At 41.6% G+C, this 24,024-nt stretch overlaps 1 long non-coding RNA gene across 9 annotated transcripts in view; it reads right to left on the bottom strand.

Moving 5' to 3' along the window:
* Positions 1-24,024, bottom strand: part of LOC130147083 (uncharacterized) — a 189,602-nt gene that overhangs the window by 36,542 nt on the left and 129,036 nt on the right. For all 9 annotated transcript variants that reach the window (XR_008821103.1, XR_008821102.1, XR_008821104.1 and 6 more), the window contains one exon: positions 765-823. This is a non-coding gene — a long non-coding RNA (uncharacterized LOC130147083). The remainder of the gene's footprint in view (positions 1-764; positions 824-24,024) is intronic.

Here is a 24,024-nt window from a genome sequence, read left to right as displayed (position 1 = left end):
ATAGGGGGATTCCCTACTAAGACTTAACTACAGCAGTAAACAAGATCAGGCGGTAGCTCCTGATTCCAGAATAGTTAATGGCAAAGACCTCCCTGCATTCAGTGGACTGAGCTTTGAAGGCCACTAGACACAGGGAACTCCCCTTGACCTCAGAGAATACCCAACATAGACAGGATTAGTCTGACGAGAATGAGATCAGGACCACTGAGTTTACTCATGGCAGATAAACAAAAAAGGCACAAACTGTGCGCAACAAGAGACCCGTCAGCATCTGGTTCAGTGTCTCCATGCTGTGTAAGGGCCCCACAGAGCTTTCAGAGGAGGTTGAATTCATTTAGCTGCTCTCAGCTAAGCTGTTTTAAGATTTGTGTTTTGCACAAGGACATCAACAGGGACAAATAATGCTGTTGTGGCAACACATTATTACTCTTCTGCTGAGTACTGACAGTCACAGTTTCAAAGAGCTGGGCTGAGACCTGAAGTCACAGAGGAAATAAAGGGGTTTCTGTATTCTTGGCTCCACTGACACCATTTTCCTGGCACTGTTTCCTCCTCTGCACCTCCCTTGCAGTGGACAAAGTCTTCCCTGCTAGCCTGTTGAAAGCCACAATTTCACCTGTTGTCACAAGCATGTTAGTCGCAATGTCCAATTGACAGCTGTATGCTTCCTGCTCTACTGCAACTAACTGGCTAGTAAGCAAAGCCTTACAGCAGCATCACTAATCATACTCCTTTTTTTCAAGACTAAAATTTAATTGACTTACCAAAAATTTTGCTGGGCACAAGTCATCTATGTTTTCACATCCTGGCTGCAAGGCACTAGCTGGAAAAGAGAAAGAGAGAGGAACAGTTGGTTAAAAAGAAGAGCAACAGCTATTTTATTTCTTTGGAATGCGGAGCAACACAGGCATATCTGAAATGCAATGGTTATTCTAGGGCATGTCACATTGCCTACATGGTCCATTATACAGAATTCTGGACTCAATTTCTTCTCCAGGGTCTGTGAATAATCACTTCCTTTCTCTAGGCCTTAATTTCCTCAGTCAATAAAATGGGGAAAATTATATATACTCACCTTAGAAATGCATTTAGTGACAAAGCTCTGTGTAATAGCTAATTGTGCAATATCATTAATAAAGGAGGAGACAGCTGCTAAGTATCTTGGGACATATTCACATCCATATCAATGATAGAAGTTCTACGTTTGCTTTACTTTTCTCATCCAATACTTATGATTGAAACTTGAGAATATCTGTTCTAACAGGAAACTTTGCTTTCCCTTGCTATGAATAAAAAAATGAAACAAAACATTACCAGCTCAAAAATGTGAAAAGAAAAACCTTATTTGAGAATGAAATAAAAAAAAAAACCCCAGAACTCAGTAACAGACACTCTAGGAAAGGCCAGAAGACTTAGATACACTTACACACTAAATATCATTTGGATTTTGCTCTAAAAGTAACTTTGCAGACTGCTTGCACATTTCCTTGAGTCACCCGCTTGAAGCAGTGAAATGATATTTTATATTAAGAACAATCTTGGTAAGAAACAGTATAGAAAAAAGATTAAAAAAAGGTAAATGAGGATTTTGAGAAGTTTGGCAGTGGGGTAGAATAATCATCAACATGAGGGCAGCAGCATGTTCCCCACCTTTCCACCACAACTACCTTTTAGCATGAAAAACTTTTCAATTCACGCATCAGACTGATAGCAAATGACTCGAACAATTCTGACAGCTATTTGTATTTGCACTATCTAGGGTATAAAATAATACTTTCTCAAATCTGTTCAATATGGCAGATGCTGGTGAACAGCACTATTACAAACCAGGTGCCCGTTAAGGGTATAAAAGCATGACAAGGCTTAAATTGATGCTGCCAGGGTGATACTTTGTTCTTTACATCTCAGAATCCATACTGTCTGTCTCTATTGGCCGTACTGTGATAGTCTCGCTAGGCTAAAGAAAAGATTCATTCTGCTATGGCAAAAAACCTGAAGATCCCGTCTTTGACAAGCACAAATTTTAATTAATGTACTCACTGTGAAGTAGCTGCCGCCAGGAAAAAATGAACAGAATTTTGGCTTAAATACCCTAGACATCAAAGAACAGTTCCAAAGAGGTCCACATAAAAAACTGGATGGTAGCAACTCAAAGCAAAAAATAGAAAGGTCTTAGCCAAGCCATGAAACATCAAGGAAACTGAAAAAAAGAAATAAAAAAGAAAAAAACCCGAACCATTGCTTTTTATTTCTGCTAGTCATCTTTTGGACACATGGGCAATGATTTCAAATAATTGTACATAATACTACTAAAGCCTTGGGTTATGTGTGAACCCATACATGTCAGAACAATGGAAGATAGTTATATAAGATGATGATCACTACATGAGAAATACACATACAAATAGTTGTGGGGTCAGGGTTCAGGGCTGAGCCTGCCACATGTAAGTAAGAGACGAGTATCACCGCTAACATGAGTCCTAGTTCAAATTCAGTCCGTTATTTGCAGTGGATCTGAGCAATTTTTGCTGAAAGTTCTTGTATTTCCCCAAACAATACGCTTGAGATCAAAGCTTGTGCATACACACATGTACACAATATAAACCCAAGGATTATTAACTTCTATTAACTTAAAATAAAAATGCCAAAACATACAGATGAAATGTATTTCCATTATAATTCTAGTCTGTCTGCAACTGATTGTCATATACATTCAGCCTCTTGGTACCTAAAGATGATTCTATCACTGATCTACCAAAGGCTAAATACAGCTACAGGAGACACAGATTAGAGGATCTGACCACTTAGCATAAGCAGAGCATCAAAGTAAACAACATGCTCATGCTAGTAAGGTTGAAGTGTTATTCAGCTGGTTAGATCACATTCCCACATGGTCTGTAACTACAAATTAACAAGTCAAGACAGACACTCCTAAAAAGAAGTTTTGCACTTTTCAGGAAAAGTTCAGAAGTAATTTTTGGAGAAGACAAGAGCAGCTGCTGTCAGGCTTCCTGCAACTGCAGGAATTTTTCAGGTGTACACAGTGCACTATTCGATGGTGATCAAGCATAATGAATTATAAACCAATTATAACATCGTACATAGGAACAAAATAACTGAATTTTTTCCTAAGAAAAGTGCAATGTTTTTCCTGAAGTACCAACAGCGTACCATTTTATTACTAATACTTAATCACATGGGTCATTTGATTGGCTTAGTTAGTGAAAGGGTGCTGTCCTCCAAGATTAATTCATAATTAAAAGTAATAAACAAGGTTTTGGTCTTATCAAGATGTACTATCAAGAACATTTACCCATCTTTAATTTTAGAGAAAGATTCAAAAATAGAGCAGAAAAATGTATTTTTACACCCTTGTGGCCACTGTTGCCACAAAATATCAAAACAATCCCCCACTACATAGCTGAAAGGGGAATAAATATTGTATTTTGAATTGTTTTAAGACAGCAGTGAAACCAATTAGGGATATCTATAAAGGAGAAGAGTGTATTACAATTTTATTGTCTGAAGTTCTGAGTAACTACTGGTTCACAGATGTACAGCCATTATTTGGAAAGCACAACTTCATACAAAAATTGATTGAAACTAAGGATAAGAATGAGCACAGCATATCGTAACTATGGACACAGTTTGACTCTCCATTGTTTCCACTCAGGGATGACCATCCTCACCATCTAGACAGAACCCAGACTACTAAACTAATCAAACTAAACACCCAAGATGCAGACAACAAATTGCAATGCAAAAAGTTAAAGTGCAAATTTATAAAAAAAAAATTAAAAAAAAAAATCAATGCTTAAATTCAACCTTCCTCAAATGGCAACAATTTACTAAAGGAACCAGTACGTCAAAAGCTGGTCTCAAGCTTTTCACTGCACAATAGGTAAAACTGGAGGAGGTCTTGAGGAGTAACAGTTTGCTTTAGTGAGTTTTTGGGGAAGGCAGGTAGAGGGCCATCTAGGAGTCGTTACTTTGTTCTGGTAGAAGACATAGAATTTACAAGTCATTGTGTTAGATGCTGTACAAACATAACAAATAGAGACGTGTTCAAAGGACCCTCATCATTTCAAGTGGGTTGCTCAAATACATTTAATAAAGTTATTATACTACAGCTCTGCCTTGCTAAGGAAAAAAGAATCCATATTGTTTTGTTTAATTGGATTAAATCATGATACTGCTGTTTACTAAAAGTAATTTACTTATGAGAACCATGTCTGTATGATGTCCAGAATGGAAAGTTTGCTGCACATATAAGCTAGATATTTATGGGGAAAAATCAGGAGAGTTTAGGCAATTGGAATTCATTTCTAACCCCCTCAGGTTCAAGTGAGACCACATTGAGACAACTACAAAGCAGCTCTAGTACATCCAGGTCCGTGAGAAGACGGTGGACATCCTGTAACCCAGAAGAAATATGCAGATGAAGCTAGAGATATTTTCAGTTATTAAACTCTTTACAGGATCTACCCATGACCAAAATGTACTGGAATAGCCTCCCCGTCTCTCGCCCTCCTTGTCCCTCAACACGATGCCACTGGCACCTCTGTGCTCCGAGCAGGCCCTCTCTGAGCACGGTGTCCCAGATGACTCTCCTGGATATAAGCGTTTCTCCTGAAGCTGTCCAGACCGAGAGAGCTGTTTTACTAAAGTAAAACCTTAAATGTGGTTATGCAACTTACCACTTCCAGAAAACCAAAGAAAAGGGACAAAGTGAATCATTTCTAAACAACCGAACAGAAACCAGTCCTGTAAGAGCTTTCCTTTGTAGATTATCCTCTTCAAGCTGAAGTACAACACTACTGCAAGCCTTTCTGATTTAGGCTTAGCACACACTGCCTGTGTTTTCTGCGCCTAAGCTGCTACTGCTCAGACAGAACGAAGCAGGTGATCTTTCTACTCCACATTCTGGAAGCTAGACTGGTAAAATAAATGAGGGGTCCACAGAGTCTTAGCAGTTCACAGACTTGACCTACTTCAAAGAAAAACCAGGAAGGGCAGTGGCAGGTTCATGCTGTGAAGAAATTGTTGCTGCTCCAACCCACCACGCCAGATTGTAGGATGCTGCTGTGAGGTCACCTGAACAGATTCACTACAGAATTCAAAGCCACAAAGTGACCTATTTTACGCCCGATAATGAAATAAGATGTTAGGAATTGTTTCCAGAGAAGTACCTGGTCACTGACTGCAGTAAAACCTCTGTGTAGTTAGTACAGCCCTCTCTAGTACTGCCTGCACAAGTTTGTGTTAGAAACTTGCTACACGCACAACCATGCTCACTTCTAACACGTTACTTATTTATGTGAGAGATACAGAAAGCACACATAATCAGAGACAAACCACACAAGGGTAAATGTTATGAGGGTCAGTTTCCTATCATTCCTAAATGCTATCAGACTCCTCTAAGTCAAAAGTAATCCTTAATGAGAACAATTTAAACCGGAAATCAAAACAGGGGTGTATTTATACAATTAAATAACTGGTGAATGGCTGTCTGAAAAATTTCTGAAATTTTCAGAGGAGGTTAAATTCTGAATTAAGAGCCAGGAATTTCAAATCTGAAACAGCAATTTTTGGACAATTCTATTATTTCTGACTAGTAGGCCCTTCACAAAGAAGAAGGTACATTTTCATGATTCACTACCAAAAAATTAAGACAAATTTTCCAGGTGAGCTCAACTCCCAGATTAGGTACCTAAATGATAGCTTAATTGCCAAAACCACATCAGACAATATCTAGTCTGAAACTGTATTCCTATTTCTTTTGGTCCATAGGAAAATGGTATTTTGGCAAAATCAAGAGGTTTCACATCAACAGAAGAGAAGAGCTCATTTGCCACAACACAGGAAATACAGTGCTTTCTGACTTTTTCTGCAACTCCGATGACTTGTTTTTCATAAGAACTTACTACTTGGAAAGCAGATAGAACTTTAAGCATTAACAGACTCTTTCAATACTAATCAGGAGTTAGCAGTGAATGTATAGTTTCACAGTCTACAAAACCAGTAACCTGTTATGCTGTCGAAAGCTGCAGAATTGCCATCTCCTCGTCTTGGTCCCTTTCTTGAACCACACGTGCTGTAACACAGCAGTCAGCCTGATCATGGTGCAAACATGGCAAGGAGGAAAAAACCTACCCTTTTAGATTTCCGCCTCCTTATCTCAATGACCGACTGCACAGTCATGACTGCCTGCAAAAGGAAAGGGGCAAGACAATATAATGTGGAGGCAAAGCCAACCTAGACCAGTTCGACTGACAAATGAGACTGCACTCTCAAAGAAAAGAACCAGGGCCCCATGAAAGGAACAACTACTCTCTCTACTCTAGCATTCTGTAATAAACTAAACACAAACTGTCTGCTGCTCTGTTCTGACAGTGGAGAACTTAGGAACATAAAACACAGAACCCACATATCACAGCAATCCCCATCTCAGCGCTCTTTGTTTCCGCCCGAAGCCTGCATGATCTCACTGCTAAAGCATTGATCTTGGTTCTGTGCATGAAATGGGTGTATACTGGCTGACTTGTTAGCACATTTTTCTCATGCTGCTGGGCGCACTTCTCTTAGCATCCAATATTTTTGGCTTTGCCTTTAAAAACAGAATACGTAATGGAGAGGCTGGGAATATTTTTTGTGCAGAGGAGAGGAAAATGTATTTCAAACTGAGCAAGAAAGCTGCCATTTCAAACACTGAGAGAAAGGTTCACACGAGAAAACCGCGTACAGCATTTTGAACATTAAGAAAATTCTGACAAATTGAGGGAACCTGTAACTTCACAGCCTGGATGTTTACCTCTCGTATAGGGACTGAGGATACTATCCACATGCTGCAGGTGTGGATTCTGCATGTCAACAAAGACAGATTTGTTAAGCTTCAGCTGAGTACGCATCTGCCTGCTCCTTTCGCTGCAGGTTGCAGAACTGATGTTATAACAGGCAGACTTCAAAACTCCAAAAAAACATTCCTTTAAACACGAGGGTCAGATGGTTCTGATCAAAAGAAAATAAATCAGAAAAGCAAACAAATGCACACAGTAAGCCAAGTTTCACCACGAAAGGCAAGACAATCTTTTTTCCTTGCCTGCTATTGCCCTTATTATCTTTAAAATAACGGTTCTGGGAAGGAGATTTCAATATATGCCATTAAAAATGCTGTGGCCAAGCCTACAGAGCACATTAACCAGAGGGAAAGGTAAACTACTCTGGATGTTCTACCTAATGAAATGATTTAATAACATCAGCTAGTATGGCTCACTTATAAAAACTTCCATAAGCTTTAGCACTGTATTTTACTCAATTGAGAATTCTTGACAGCTGTTAAGACACCAGCTATCCAATTAGGGCAGAGGAATGGTACAATTCCAATAATTGATTTCAAAATTTGTCAGAAAATTAGAGAAAGTGATCATGACTTTTTTTTTTTTTCTTCTAAAGAAGGTATTATATGCGACACCTGAAATATTTCTTGAGTGGTACTAAGGAAATGTTTGCACATGGCAAACAGGCTGAAATCTGGGTAAGAACAAATCCACAATGGTTCACATGGCTGATAGAAGTACTTCACAAGACAGTCACAGACAACTAGGAAGGTCTGTTGCAGGTTTTATTTTTGGCTTGGTGAAACGTGATATATAAGATTATCAGATGTACTTGCAGAGAGATAAAGCGGTATAGAACAGAGACAAGATCTGGGCTATTTAATGAAACACCTTCTGTTAAAAATTCAGCTACATAAAAAGGCTGTATCCTGCAAACTTCTGCAGGCCCAAGCAGAGGGTCTGCCCAGAAAACTGTTGTTTGTATTTCTCGACAAGGTCACCTAAGTACAAACCTCTTCCTATCTTTGGATAAAACGGGTAAGCAGAGGGACATACTACACTAAGACCTGGGCAAACCCAGGATCAACTCCCCTGCCTTACCACCAAGGGCAGTTTATGACTCAGTTCAAGAAAGACTGTCTGCCAGACCTACTCAGCACAACTAATTGCCTTGCACCAGGCACGTGGCCTAGACTTAAAAACTACCCAAAAATAGATAGCTTGGGAAAGATAGGACGTACAGAGCCTGGTAGTTAAATTTGGAAGTATCCATGCTCAACCCAGGACAAGACAAGATCTTATGCCACACAATCTGCAATTTTTATTATTTGTTTGGCCTCAAGATTTTTTTGTAATATATTGGAAGGTTAACATGGACAAGCAGCTTGCACAAAAGGGAAAAGGTAACTCCTGAGCTCAATTTGTGGCTATGATACCAGCTCTTCCTTGCAGTATCTCTTTGGTCACTTACCCTTATTTCTGCATATAAAGTACATTTAAGTAACAGCTTCAGATTCATTGGGAGAGCAAGATGAGCACACAGAGGTGAGCTGAGGTTTGCACACCTCTTCAAAATCCTTCAGCTACAGACACCGAGGTAAACATTCAACACGTTAGAAAAATTCTGGTGTTAAAGAGCTTTTTTCCATTATAACTGGGAAGTTCACACATCCAAAGGATACACTTTCCCTTTTCTTGAACCAAATTAATTTCTGTTACTACTGCAATGACAAAGCCTGAGGAACTTACATCCAAGTTCTTGGCCTGTGTATTGTGGTCACCAAAAAAAATGCAGTCTGTTTCTCTGCAAGGTAGGCCAGCTGCATGATGTTGTAAATGCCAAGAATGATGAAGGTACAGGGCCTAAGAAACAGAGACTATATTACTTCACTGTGCAGACAGCTAACACAGAATTGCTTGCAGCAGGGCAGGAAATCATATCAAAGATCTCTCCATGATCTTGGCGTCTCCTACACAGATCCTCATCCTCCTTACTAATGCTCATGGAGCTGGAAGATTGCAACAGCTCTGGTGCTTGTCCAGTGGGATGAGGAACAAAAGGCTTGAGCAAAATGATCATGGATGTAAGTTGCTGATACTGCCTATGTGGTAAACTCAACCATTTTTTCTAACATCTCAGCTTAAGAGCAGTCAGCTGCTCACTGTAGGGCCAAGATAATGAATCTCACTCAGAATGCATGGCAAACAGAGGCATTCTGAAGAAAGAATGAAGAGATCTGAAGTCAAGATATGTGTTTTAAAATGCTGGGCCAAGTGACATATGCCTGTCCGGTAATTCCTTCTGCCTTCGTCTTCTGAACTGTGTAATAGCGTGTGACTAATATCAGTCCTCCCACTTCTTCAGCCTAGTCATTTCAGCTGATATTTTAAAGTGTACCACACTATGTGCTGACATGCCTCCACCCTCTGCTAGCTTTCCTGTTCTAGAGAGAGACAGAGAGAGAATGACTCATGCATCTCTCCTACTATTCAAACCTTCTAAGCAAATTCAAATGAAAGTTTTAAAGGTGCTCTCTTGATTTGGGAATGCCTGGGTGGGGTTTTCTTTTTCTGTGTGCTTGTTTTGTCAAATTATATATAATTTTCCAACCTCTATGATGCTGAGACATTTTAATAATTCATGAACCTTTCTGACACTATCAAACTGCAATTTGGAAATGTCAGAGTACCCACTGGTATAGGCATTTGTGGACGCCTATAGGAAAGGAAATGGAAAGAAAGAAGGGTGGTAGAATCAGGTTGCTAAATGCCACGTCTGGCTTGTACTTTGACAGCCACAATTAAACATGGTGGTGCTGGAAAGAAGAAAGCGAAAAAAGTGAAAGTGCATTTTAGACCCGGTACCACTATTAAATGACTTCATAACACTGGAGAAAAATAAACACTGGAGATTGTTATTTAACTTTCAGCATATTTATGTCACTTTTAAATGCGAAGTATTTTATCATCAACTCTGGGCATCTTCAAGAGATTGTCATACGATGATTACTACACCAGAGGTAGAACAGCACAATCAATCCTGACTGCAAAGTGAGCAAAGAAACAATGAAACCATCAGGAAACACAGACCTGAAAGAGCATCTCTAAGTTTCACAAAACTTGAGCTATTTTGAAGGAGCAGGCTATATCTCAAGAGCAGATGAAAATCCTCATCAGAAAACTGCCTGCCTGCAGATCCTGCTTGCAGCTTCACCCAAACACAGCTGATTACAACAGTAATGGAATAATTAAAAAAAAGCTGGATTACTATAAGGCAGATAGATCCCCACCTCTGATGGCTTTACAGGTCAAACCGACCTCCATCTGGGAGCCTGTGTGCAGCCAGTGGATGTACCATGGTCATGTGGCCACAAGGAAACATGATCTGACACTTTGTTTCTTTATCACATAGAAGTGTAACACTAAGAAAACAATTCTTGTGTTTTGGTTTTTGTTTTTTTTTAAACTTTAACACATGTTAAGAATCCTTAAATGGAACAGAAAACAGCCCTTAAAATCAACTACTTCGAATCAAGAAGCTAGAGAGAAATGCTGTTCAGAAGAGCTGTGATATTTTGTTTTTAACCTAGATCTCCAGAGAACTGGGAGAGGAAAATCATTAGGGAGATCACAGCTCTGCTAAGTACTGCTTTCTCGTAGACTTTTATTCCAGGCCAAGTCTTGCCCACAGACATGATCTAGAGAAAGGCACAATCTGATAAAGGCAGCTTGCTTAGTGGCACCTAATGTTGTCCCCAGGACTGCTTGAGAAACCCAGACGTCTTCTTCCCTTCCCAAGCAGCAAGCTCCTGGGGATTCAGAGATGTTTTTCTGGAACCCAAACCTCTAGGAAAGGCCTAGGACGATGAGAGGTTAGGGGCATAGGGGACTGATGTTAGCTTGTTTAAAAGGCTGAACATCTGCATACTTAGTTAACTTTAAAAAGTTAGACTGAGAGGGTATGACATGCTTTAGGGGGTGTCTGACCTTCATGTACACGGGTAACCTCTGTTACAGAGGAAAATGCAAGCAGCTGGAGGCCTGCCGAGCTGCCCTCTGCTCTAGGCGTAAAACCCCGCTGCCAGCCTCCAAAACAACCCCGAGGCAGGTTCTAGCAGCGTACTTACAGTCAGCCCTCGCCTCGGGGATTCACTTCCTCCCGTTAAGAGGAGAAACGTCCCTCACCAGCCCCGGGGAAGAGGAGGCGGCCATGCAGCGCGCACAGCCGGGCAGGGCCCTCCGCGCCTCAGGCGGGCGGGGAGCGGCGTCCCGCCGAGAGCGCGCGCGGGGCCCCGACCCTCACCCCTCACCCGCGGCGCGCAGGGCCGGCCCCTTTAAGAGCCTCGGCGGCGCCCCCTGGCGGGCGGACCCCTGGGCCGGGCGGCAGCGGCGGCTCCCGGGGCGCGGGCGGCGGGAGGAGCGCGGCGGGGCGGAGCCGCCGGGCCCGGGCCCCTCTCCCCGCCGGCAGCGGCGAGCCCCGCGCTGTTCCAGTGGCCGTGGCCCCGGGGCTTGCATGGCGCTCGGGCCCGCCCCCGGGGCTCTGCCCCTCAGGAAAACCGCGCGGACCCCGGCGGCAGCACCCGGCCCGGGAGGGTCGGGCCCCTCGGCCGGCGCCAGGCACGGCCCGTCTGCAGGGGGACGGGGCGCTTCACCAGCGGCTTCCGAGGAACCAGAACGCGCTTCCCCAAACCCTCCTCACGCCGGGGGAGCCCCCCCAGCTGCCCGCGCCGCCCCGGGCCCGTGGGGTGCGTTTTGTCCCGGGGGCGCCCGGCCCACACGTGTCACTGACTCACCCAGGCGACTGCCAAATCACTAGACCATGAATACCTCTTAAAAAAAATAAATAGGAAAAAATAAAAATAAGCAGCCTAATCGCAGCTTGTCAAGTATAAAAGCGGGGACACCGGCAGCCCAAACCTTACGGGTAGTGCCGGCTCCCCCCCACCCCCAGCTCCGAGGCCGAAGGGTTTGCCGGAACGGGCAGGCGGCGTTTTATCACTTAGAGATTGCAAGTTGGATGGCAAAGTCTGGTCTGATGGCTAGCTGGATAATTTGTCTCTCGGCTCACAGAGAAATGATGGAAGTCAATTTGACAGCTGCAAGGCTCCCCAGGGATTCCAGACCCAAAGTGCATAGAGCAGTGACAGACACGGCAACGCTCGGAATATCAATGAAGCTCTGCCTGGGAATAATGCTGAGGCAATACAAATTGCACATGTTCAGCTGGAAGGTTATCACTATCATTATAGTCATTAATTATTGTTATTATTACTTCTATTATTAAGATATAAAAGAAGCCAAAAGCTCTGCGTGGTCTCCTAGAAAACAGATGAGTTCCTGGTTCTGACCCACACGTGCCCTCCATTTCGTGCAATCGTATCGCTGTAAGCAGAGCTACAGAGGGTTAAGAAGATTCCGCACCCTAAGAACCCACCAAGCTTTCCGCCTGTTCAAAAAGGAATAGCACTTGGTCTGAGATCAGGGAAGGAACCGACTCATTTGGACCCAGCTTTCCTGTGCCTCACGAGAGCACTGCGAGGGGAAACTCGATTGCTTTCTCTTCTCAGGGCGCTGGTGGCTGCCCTGCAGACCGGCGGGTGACCAGGCAGGATGCGAGGCAAGGAAGATCAGAACCAAAGCACAAGAACAACAGCATACACAGTCCTGGTGTGTGTTCACGCCAACAGAACTGATAACGGCAGAACTTACTGAAGGCCGAATCCTGCTGTATCTAGCAGACTGCAGTTTATCAGCTTAAAATAACAACGTGCAAGTCCCTATTATGCGGTTTCTTGGATGGGTGGCAATAAAACTGGACATCCTTTTCTGCCGCTTGCAGATACAGGTGGTCTCACGTGGAAGCGAATTTAGATTCTTTGCTTATTCTAAATTCTTAGGTTTTCTTGGGAAGTCTTGGGCAGTTGGCTCAAGTATCTTTGAAGTTGAAGCCAAATGCAGCAGTTAGGGGGCAAAGGAGAGAGGGGAAGACAATCAAACCTCTAAGCAAAACTGCTTTTGTGTTCATATTCAAAACTATTATTTTTTGCCATTGGAGAGAAGAGGTCAATTAAAGCAATACACTAGAACCCGCTTACATAGCAAATTTATTCCTGAAAAATAGATTTACAAGGGACACTAAGCTCAGTGGCAACAGCATCAATTCAGTCAGAAGAAGCACAATTGTTTGGCTAAAACTATGGCAACTGTACAGATACTAACATGCAATCCTGCTTTATTAAATCAAACCTCTAGTGAATCTGTTATCACCATAGTAACACTGTAGTTATTACATGGAAACATGTTGAACTACAGTTTGATATTAGCATCTGGTTAGCATCTGCACAGTTTCGTATTCACATTACTAAAATTATAATCCAGGCAGAGAAAAGCTGAAGTAACTATAGCTTTAAGGCCAAACCCTGGTCTCAGGTGCATTATATTTAACATACAGGTCCATGATATGTACCCTATATCTGGATTTATAATTAGGGTCTTGGTGTGGTATTTAGAGGTTAGTTTATGTATCTCCTAGGATGCGAATGCACACACACCACGTCGTTCTTAAAAATATCCATGCAAAAAACCTGCAGAACCATATGATGATTGCAGCTGACCTTCTCACAAGCGCTCTCCAAAGCGACCCAGGTTTGCAGAGACTGCTTCAAACATTCCAAAGCTCCAAGCAGTTTCCAACAGAGCTTGTTTTATTCTTATTTATTTTAAGCCACCTGCCACAACATTTTTCCTGTCTTCTTCCTCCCACATAAAGTGTGGCACTTTGTATTCAGGCCAGTGCCATTTTGTGAATAAAGTTAGGAATTTTGCAATCTGAGAAAAGTGATAGGTTTAAGGCCTAAAGATCTACACACAGTCAGGATGAGAAGTGGCTGAGTTATCACTAGAAAGAGATATTTCTGGGGTTTAAAAAAAAAAAAAGGAAAAACATGGTTACACAGTTTTCTTTTGAGCTAATTATAGATTGTGATATACATTTGTTCCTTTGCCACTAAAGCCCACATACTTAGACTCCCAGTAATCCAGTTTCTAGATTTATAGACAGAAGATGGAAGCTAGTAAGTATTCTTCCAGTTATTAAAACATAATTTCTTTTTTGCAGGAAGTAGCATAAAGAAAATTTCTAAGAAAATTCTAGTTTCTCTAAGGGAAAAAAAAAAAAAAAAAGAACAGTGTTGCATGCTATTGAAAATATACCTGTCTTTGCCTGGGCTTTGCTATTCTTTGTCATGCCAAACACAGAGATGGAGGAACAATTTAAAGTAAAGTACAATTTTAAGAAAGTCGGTAAATTGAAACACTTACTTTCTCAATGTGTCTCTCACCAAGTGATTAAAGCACCAGAAGTCAGCAGAAAAAAAATCATAAAAGTCAAGTCTGTATTATCAAGTTAATTATACAAATAACAGGAAAAAGTGTTGTATAATCCTCACCCAAGAGTTAGATTGCCTATCTGCATTCTCCATATGTCTTCCTTCTCATAACTGGATATTATACAATATGAGAAGGCAGCACAACACAGGAACAAGAGTGACAGAATATAATTTCTAGTAACAATTTGCTGCCTCAAAAATAGCCATGTAAAATTAGGTCTTTTTTTTTTCCCCTACTTGCATGGTCTAACAAACTTACCCTCTACTCAGCTGATTCACGTTTAGCTTCAACCCTTCCTAACAACCTCTCTGCTGTTCCTGCTTGATCTCAGCCATGTCATGTAGACTGTCTTAAGGAATGTAGCCTATTTGAGGCAGAATAAAAGAACAAACTAGCAGTTGAGAAGAAAGTTGTGTCATTTTTTCTTTTCAATAAACTAAAGATCTCATAAGCAAGAAAACATAATTGCATACCAGCTGGGTATCTAGATAAAAGAGACGTCCAATGCTCCCTCAGAAAAATAAACACTTTCCAGAGACCATATATTGCAAACAACTGGAATATGTGGCATTTCAGTCCTCTCCCACCAGAGAAATCTGTTACGTTACAGATGTCACTGCATGTTGTTTTGCAAAGACAACATACGTGATCCCTGTACCATGAAGTTATTTCCATATGGATCACAAAGCCATTTCTTTGAAAGTATATAGGAAAGATGAATAAATGGAGTTAAACTGACTGCATGGGCTAACTTGCCACTACCCTTGAAGGCATGTAATATAAATGCAGAATAAGTTACGGATAAATAACTGGAGCAAAATAAACACTATCTTAATATTCCAATTTTCAAGCAAATCAGAATATTCTGATTGAATTGCACCTATCCTCCACTCTTCTAATGAGGCAGAGTATGCTGCGAGTGGGACAGGATTAAATGCACAGCTTTTAGAAGTGCTTAAGTACCTACACCTGTAGATAATGCTTAGATTTTCAAAAGCACATAGTACCCACCTGCCACCAAAATCAGTGGAGAGTAAAATATCCTGGGTGGTCTCAAAACTCCCGCCACATATAGCAGCTTTTCTAAAAGAATCTAATACCTTTTACTTAATCCATTCCCATGCAATTGCCAAGTAGAAATATATTTAAACAAGTTGTTTAATGCTTTGAAGATTATAGCTGTCTGAGGTTTCATGAGTTACTTGTTGAATATTGGTAGGGTTCATGGTTTCAATTGCAACAGGAGACAAACCACTGTTAGAACTTGCCCTGGCTTCAAAATTCAAAAAATGTATTTAATTTTGCTTTTTGTGTCTGCTACCATGGAAGGCGTGATGAAGCATACAAGAGACAAGAAGGCAGAAGAATACTTGAATCCATGCAATACACAGCCATGATGCTTTCTGATATTTCCAGAGGATATCCACTGACATAACGCAGCATACATAGACTTGCACAGCCCAACCTGAGTGCTGTGGCTACAGCAGCCACGAGAGCTTGAAGAGGCCTTCCAGGTTCATAGACAAGTCTAGAGAACATCCCCTTCAAGGGCATTTGGTCCTATTTCCTATATAACCCAGATTAAGCAGTTCCACACAGTAATTACTGCCACTGAAGTAGCTACTCCTCCCAGCTGCGTAAGTGAAAATGAGCCAGCCTTCATGTAAACCATATGGAGGGAGGAGTTCATATTGCTTAACTATGATGGCAGGTGAAGATTAAGATTACTGGTGTTTTACATACACTTCCTTTCTGCAGTCTGCAATAAAAAGCACCATTTTGGCTTAAACTACTGCCACAAACTGGAATTCAGTGCAATAGGCTCTACAGTAACTAGATGCAAGCATGGAGCAGCATCCACTGCAACCTGCAAATCTGAAACAGTGCGTTTTTGTGTAAAAAAAACCCCGCAACCAAACCCAAACACCAACCAACCAAACCCCCTGCCCATAAATAATTAGAAAGACAACATAACAAATACCACCACTAAGGGCAGACAAACAGAAATAACAATTGGGAAAAGGATTAAAACCTGCAGCTTTTTTTTTTTTGTGTGTGTGTGTTTTTTAGTCGCATGTCAAGTTTATAGATATACTTTTCCTCCTTAAATACAGGTTCTACTAACTCCCTCCTGCCTCCCTCATAAAGCAAAGGCTAAAGCTAGTTAAAGACATGATCCTTCTCCTCGTCAGGTAAGGATGAGACGCAGCTTTGACAAAGACAACAGTTACACCAGTAAGAAGCCAACACCAGGGAAGGTCAGACCTTATGCTTTACATAGAAGTTCTTAGGCAACTCAAGTTCAACTTACCTAATGCACACAAGCTCTCTGCAAAGAAAACACATCACTTCAGACTCACCATGAGGTGAACCAGGTGGGGTCAGTAACCTACTAGGACTGATCCCGCCTGGCTTACTTCATGGAAAAACTGAAGTGCTGTATATTTGCTGGGCTTTTCTTCAGCATAACTTACACACATTGGTTCCTCTAAAGTTACTTCTTGCTTCCCCACTCCCCCAAACCCACTTTTTTTTTTTCTTTTTAACAGGAAGGAAAGCCCCACAAGGACCCACACTGAGCAGTCACATCTCTTAAAGTAAAAAAAGATACCTCATACACATTCCTGCTTCAACAAAAAACCAAAACCATAACAGGACTGATCTGCTGCTGTTTTTCCTCTCACTCTGATCTTTGGCATTCCCTTCCCCACTATTCAGCTCACCTTTCAGGAGAAACTGCTGCTTCCAAATGGCAATTTCATAAGCACCTGTGAGAGAACTTAATTGGAACTAATTATCTGTTGGTTGTCTGGGACCTGAGGAGTCACAGCAATTACTTCAGTCAAGAAACAACCTGGGGGAGGGCGTTGCTTCTTTTCAGAAAAATGAACTAAGCTACTCCCTAAAGGAAAGTTCTTAAAGAGATGGAACCTGTCAAATACAAGTTAAATACAAGTCAGTGAAACACTGCAACCAATGATTTATTATTACGAGTAACAATCAGATCTCCACCAGTAATATGTATATGTTCACCGAAAATAGGTCTTCTTGTGCTAGTTTTGGTATGATTATAGATTTGTTACTAATGTAGACAAGGCAGACACTGCCATTCAGGTAGGTAAGCAAAGGGAATAAGAAGATAGCAAGCAACCTTGGATAATTTTGGACCTGGGTCTAACTGGGAGTTAATCATCTACATGGAGAAGAAAGGAATGGCAGAGGTGAGAGGTTAAAGAAAGAAGGAAGCTTAGTGGAAAAGGCTGCGAGTTGGAAGAAATAGTTGTGAGCCCAAAGCAGAAAGAATTCAATGGAAGTGCAGAAAATTCTCTGGTGATTTATAACTGTACAGTTCTCATTCTATGAAATAATGATAACTGAAATTAAGTCCTCTTTCAACACTACAGGACATTTCCTTTGTGATGGAGATGAATCCCTTAAGAACTGTGAGGAGGAACGTGAGCCATAGTGAAATATTACTGTTTTAGCCAAGAGAGAGCAACATCAACTTTGTAATATATGTTTGCCTGTGTAGCACAGGTGCATTTTAACCAAGTCTCCCAGGAGATTCGCCTAAGGCCAGGCTGTTGCTGTATAAAAAGAACAGAAAAGAAATATGTTTAAGTAAAAGCAAAGGTAAATTTGGCCGGACTGCTGCCTAATGGGAGAAAGAAGGAATAATACAATTTTTTAAAAGCAACTCTCCAGAGGCTGGCTCCCCTTACTTAAGACTTCCCTGCAGCACATGTGCTTGGGAAGACACAAGCCAGGTATTTATTTTCAGTTCTGTTGAAACGCAAAAAAGAAGACAGCCCTTCTGGAAGCATAAGTAACTACTTTGGGACAAAGCAACAGAATTTACAGAGTACACGGTTTTAGTAGCAGCCAAGGTAGAGGCTGTAAGTGGATGATACCATGAAGCATTGATGCAATCTTTACACTTCGCAACTACATTCTTAAACCAATTAGCTCTGACTTCAGTGTCTGCAGAATCAAGCAGAAGATGACCAGGGGAGGAGACAATGATGGTATTCAGTGATGGAAAAAAAAAATAAATAAAACTGTAAATACTTTTTTAGGGCAGGAGTTGCTTTGCTGGAGGGTGCCTGCATAAGTGTTATTATGGCTGGATGACAATAGGCAAGATTCTCTTCGGATCCAAAACATTAGCCAGATTAAATTTTCTCAGAAATCACCAGTATCCCCTTGACAGCAAACCAGATAGCAACTGTGGGCAAGTTCATGAGGTCTTACTCCCAGCACGCCACCTAAAGAAATCAGAGGGTCAAGCCTTTCCTTTTTCCTTCAAGACTGGTCAAAGTCCTTCTCCACCAGCTGACAGTTAATGAGGTCCAAGACCCCATGGGGATTCACTTAGCTAATGAGAGCTGAAGACTTGGACTCTGCAGGTAGCTCTAAGAATCTTGCTGGATAAGACCCTATATGTTTGAAATCAAAAAGCATGGCCATGCTTCATGGTAGACTGCATTGGTAAAAATTTTTATCATGCCTTCTGTCTGTTGGGTAATCTCCATTAAACTTGACAAAAACTTCTGATAAAATCTACACTGAGAACAAAGAACAACGAGGAGGAGGAGAAAGGGCGAATTTTAACAGCTTATATATGACTTTCCATAAAATCCATGGTCTTCCTTTCTGTATCATCTACACAAAGACCCTGAAGTTGGCAAATTAGGAGAAAGGAAATCAAAGATTATTTGCATAAAATGGAAACGGAAAAAAACCCAGAGCTATACAGAATATATTATATTCTACTCCAAGGAAATTCACAGCCCTGTTTCTATAATCTTGGGAAGGAAGCCAAAGATGACTGGAAATACACAGAAAGCTTTAAACAATTGATCTTACTGGGAGGTTACACTGATACCTTTTATCCTCCTGGTATCCAGATGTTTCAAGAAACTACCCAGAAGTGAAACACTTGTAGGTTTCTAGGAAATAAAGTGGAGAATCATTTTCCTCTTTCCCTTCCAGCCTCCTGTCAAGCCGTCTATCTAGCCTGCAGTACCTGCGTGTAAGTTCTCCGTAATACCGCAGACAGCCTGCCTCAGGCTTTTGATCTTAGATCTCACAAAAGCCATGAAAAGGTGAAGGGAGGTAGCAGTTGAAAAGGAACATCCTGAGGGAGACACTGTGTGTTGCAGCAGCTGCTGCAATGATGGCTGGGCTGGTGCTCCTGAAAGAGAACGGTTTGTGTCAAGGAATGCTGTGCTGCTGGACAATACTGTGGTTTTCAGAGAAGAGGTAGGGAGAGTGTTTTGACAATCTGCACTTTTAATACCTTCAGTACAGAGATGCTGGAAATGGCTGTACTTTAGTGATGGCTCATGTCGTGCCTTTACAGATTTAGACCTAGTGCTTCAATTACATGCACAACATTATTGCTCCAGCTTTGCCCTCAGAAATCAAACGGCAACGGCCCAAATGCTAGATGCAGACCCCAATCTGTAAGGCATTACAAAACACTACAAGATATTATTTTATCTACAAGTGCTAAGAGGTTAGCGTTTCTCTACCCTACTAACTACAATCTGATGTGCCTTCTTGAGGCAGATTTCAATGAAGAAAAATCTTCTGACAACCCCCGCCCTCTTCCAACATAAAAACTGGAGCATGCCTCTTTAAAACTAGCCTATTTAGGCCACAGATGCTAAATGAATTCAGCAGACAGACGGAGTAATGGAATGTCAGTGTTCCAGTCTGCTGCCTTGAAGCAATAGGGGTTTTTTTATTATTAATTTCTCCTCTCATTTTCCAATGCTGCCTCTGGGCTCCATGCTTTAGATGCAGTATTCTTGTCAGTCTCGCTAACCCAATTTGGATATAATTAAATTTTAAAATATTAAAGGGATTATAAATACTTCCCACCCCACTTCTCCCGCCCCATTCCCTTTCATGCTGTCCCTCTAAAACTGCTGAATTTTGCTTCAGGACTTAAAATGTGTTACTGCAGAATCTGATTTGTTACTGCAGTTTCCTTTGCAAAGGCTGGAGAATATCTGAAAGGAAAAAAGCCCAGAGTTAATTCCAGTAAAAGGTGCCCAGGAGCTTTATGAGATAAAGAGCTTTCTGCCATTCTGACATCTTGGAACCTGATCTCACTCCCATTTAAATTAATGTTAAGACTCTCAAATTCTTAAAACAGAAAGATTTTTGAGTCATATATGAGTCCTCATAATGCTACAACAAGGATGCAGTTTATCACAGAATGATTGAGGTTGAGATCATCTAGTCCAACCACGCTGCTCAAGCAGGGTCAGCTAGAGTAGTTTGCTCAGCACCATGCCCAGTCGGATTTTGAATATATCCAAGGATGGAGACTCCACAACCTGCCTGAACAACCTGTTCCAGCGTTTGACCACCCTCACAGTCAAAAGCTTTTTCTTGTGTTGAGACTGAACACAAGAAGTCTGTTTCTTTCTTGTACTGGAGAGCCCAGACCTGGCCACAGTACTCCAGATGTGGCCTCGCCAGTGCTGAGGAGAGGGAAAGGATCACCTTCCTTGACCTGCCAGCAGTGCTTCTCCTAATGTACCCCAGGGTGACGTATGTTGCCCACCCTTCCTGTGAGGATGTCTTGCTGGCTCATGGTCAGCTTGCTGTCCACTGGCACCCCAAGATTCTTCTCTGCAAAGCTGCTTCCCAGCCAGCTGGCCCACAGCACGTACTGGTGCCTGAGGTTACTCCTCCCTGGGTGCAAGACTTTGCATTTACTTTTGCTGAGCTTCGTGAGGTTCTTCTTTGCCCAGTTCTCCAGCCTGTCCAGGTCCCTTTGAATGGCAGCACAAGCATCTGGTGTGCCGTCACTCCTTGTCATCACCCGCAGTTACTGAGCATGCCGTGTGCCCTATCATCCAGGTTATTAATGAAGATGCTAAATGCTGTTGGCCCCAGTATCAACCCCTGGGGTACACGGCTACTGATTTGGCTGCAGCTGAACTTTGTGCCGCTGACCAGAATCCTCCAGGCTCTGCCATTCAGCCAGTTTTCAACCCATCCTGATTTATCTTAACAGGATTATTTTTACCATTATGCTTTCTATTACTTAAAGAAAACAACTGAAACTTGGCACTGTCCCTATATATAGCATCCTACTCTATAGCAATACTATCATAATCATCAGAGCCCTTTGCTGATTTAATTTTAGGCCTCAAAGATCCTAGATATCCTGACAGATACAAACGTACACTCTGCATTTCACTGCTGTGAAGATGGAGGCAGAAAAGCGACATAACTTGCCAAAGATAAAACAGCAAAATGAAAGGCAGAACTGTGAACAGATTCGAGGAGCCCTGTCACAGAGACCCTAGAAAATACACCTTCGCTGTGATGTATGGCTGCTTCAAACTACCCGCAAGCTACAAACACCTGCCCGATAACTTTTCCTGTGTGGTTAGGCCAGCATGAGACAAGGAAGGGTCTTCTACTTGTTGCCTTTATTGTTTAAATAACAAACTTTTAATTTAACTAATTGTAGTGAACTTTGGCATCTAGCGGTATTCAGCCTCAAAAAAGAGGGAAAATGTCATTAGCCCTTATTTAAAAAAGGAGATAATCGATGCCACAATTTTCAAGCTGGCTTAGCATCTACACCATAAATCAGAATCCAAACGCCTGTGTTTTCTTTTTAACATGTGAGAAGCATCCAGATTTTCCAGAGTTCAAAACCAAGTATCTCCCATTGAGAACACCAGATAATATCCCCTCATTATACCCCATTTCTTGAGCGAATAATACAATTTCCCTGTTCACCTTGTGCTTATGGATAAGGCCTGAAGCTTCTGGTTGCTGAATATCTAGACACTTACACAGGCTTATAGATCCGTAAGGCTAGAAAGAACAGTCTCTCCTGTGTAGCACATCTCATACATTAGCAGGGGGCATTTTCTTCTCTTTATATGTCCAACAAATAGACTGAAATGGTATGTATTTACAGTCCTGACATGGAAGCCGAATTATTCTGGTCATGTGTCTCCAGCTCTGACTATTGGGATCTTTTATAAGAGAGTTCTCCAGGTTTAGAAAGACGGTCACAATGTCAGTCTCACAACAGACGAAGGTTTCCTCGCTCTCAGGCTTGCCCTTTTGTGGGTCCACCATGCTGCTATTATTTTAAAGCTACATCTGGAATAGAGCCTACAAAAGAAAAGATGAGACCTTTACCAACTCATCTATGCCATCTTTGTCCCACATGTCCATCTTGAAAGCATTCTGCTCAGCTTCAGATCTTTCTGGGTCACCAGTGGTTTGTTTCAACAACTGTACTCCAGACCTCACTGAGACTCAACCAGTCAGCTTTGTTTATGGCTTCTATTTCCTGTATATCCTCATTGATTGCATTTCCCAGTTCACGCCACATCTCGGATGGAAAATAAAAAGTGGGGGAAACAAAGGGAATCCAGCGCGTCACCCACATCATGTGTAATGCATAAGCTGAGGTTAAGTGGAGCGTGAGAATGGCTGTTGAGGAACTTAGGCTTACTTTTGCCTGGAAAGGAGTCAGAAGAATCCAAACTAACCCAGGTTTGGCTAATGATTTTGATGCAAAATTCTGACACCATTGGAAACGAAAACCCCAAACAAACAAGGTCACTGTACTGCTCCAAAGACTCTGGGGCATATTAGAGAAGGCAGATTTGTGGGTTTTCACATACAGAAAATGAAGCTCTAGAATGTGGAAACAGTTTTATATCAAACATGGGCAGGGCTCAGTGACCAGTAACCTGGGTGCTTCGAAAAAGATAGCAGCCAAGATATCACTGAGAATTGATACATATAAAGATGTGTACATGGTAATTTTATCTGAACCCGAGTTACAATGATTTACAGCTTGTAGTTTATACTGGAGAAAAACCTGTTTGACTTTTTTTCTCTGTCTTACAATATTGAGGGAGGTAGCTTGGTTTGGGCATCAGAACTCAGAAGAATATAGGTCTGTTCCTCATTCAAGCAAAATCACTGGGTACTATTGGGCACGCAACACTGTACTGCACTTGAGAAAAGCCAGACACTGGTATGCACCCTGTAATAACTGGGAATGTCGTCTATTCAGCATGGCTGAAGATGACGCCTCTCTAAGTCTGCTTACCTTCCATAAAATAACTGTTGCTTTGTGAGAGGATACGAAGATACATTCTTTAGATTACTTGAATTTCTCAGTTCTCATAGAATCAGTGACTGTATATGAATCACCCATTATACTGAATATTTAGGTCAGAGAAAAGCATGCAAACTGACAGCATAGTATGTAAAATTAAGGGCATTCTATCGATTTGTCTGTGACATGGTTTTCTTGGGGGTACTTCTAATTAGTAAATCTTCCTACCTTGTTTATTGTTTCCTGAGAAGCAGTACAGCTGGATGTTAAGAAAACGGATCTTTTAATCAGTGTAAATCCTCTGCATTTTTCAGAATAATTTTATGACATGACTTAGGAGAGAAACAAGCCTCAGTTAAAGTGGAAGTGAAGAGAGCAGCAGTGGCAGCATCAAAAGGACAGGAAGACTACGTTTACATTATTGTAGGAATATGCAGTTGTAAAAGCATGAGCTAGTCTGTCCTGAAATAAAGGAACTCCTAGCTCAGAGTCCCTGGTTAGGCATATGACAGATACCCATTTTTTCTGCATCAGGCAAAGAAGACATCCATAATACAGTGAGCTATACTTGGGCTGAAGAAAAAAGCTTTTAAAAGATAGCAAGTGATGCCATACTTTTTCATTATGGAGCATGCTATGCAAAGATCTGGGTAGTCAGCTCCCACCAACCATCTGGAGAGAGAA

This window comes from Falco biarmicus, chromosome 3 (genome assembly GCF_023638135.1).
Source record: "Falco biarmicus isolate bFalBia1 chromosome 3, bFalBia1.pri, whole genome shotgun sequence".
NCBI classification, from domain to species: Eukaryota; Metazoa; Chordata; class Aves; order Falconiformes; family Falconidae; genus Falco; species Falco biarmicus.
The sequence above is the reverse complement of the archived record's forward strand: the minus strand, read 5'-3'. Positions and strand labels throughout refer to the sequence as shown.